The following is a 267-nucleotide window of genomic DNA, read 5'->3' as shown; positions in this document are numbered from 1 at the left end:
TTTATAAGGTTTCTGCACATCTTTTCTGGCAAAATCCTGAACTCTTCTGGACTCCTCCGATCAGTTTTAAAAGTGAAAATATAAAACTTCACAGCTTTATTAGGAATTTGACAGAAGGATGGAGGAATGAGTAGACCAAATTTTCAGACAATACGAAACAAAATCTCATCATCTTCATTTAAAGTTTGACCGTTTGAGAAAAATCTGCCATAAATCATGAAGAAATAAGTCTGAAAATTTACAGACTTACATAAAATTTTAAATAGA

The sequence above is a fragment of the Gambusia affinis genome, linkage group LG14 (assembly GCF_019740435.1).
Source record: "Gambusia affinis linkage group LG14, SWU_Gaff_1.0, whole genome shotgun sequence".
Lineage (NCBI taxonomy): Eukaryota > Metazoa > Chordata > Actinopteri > Cyprinodontiformes > Poeciliidae > Gambusia > Gambusia affinis.
This window is presented reverse-complemented; position numbering follows the sequence as displayed.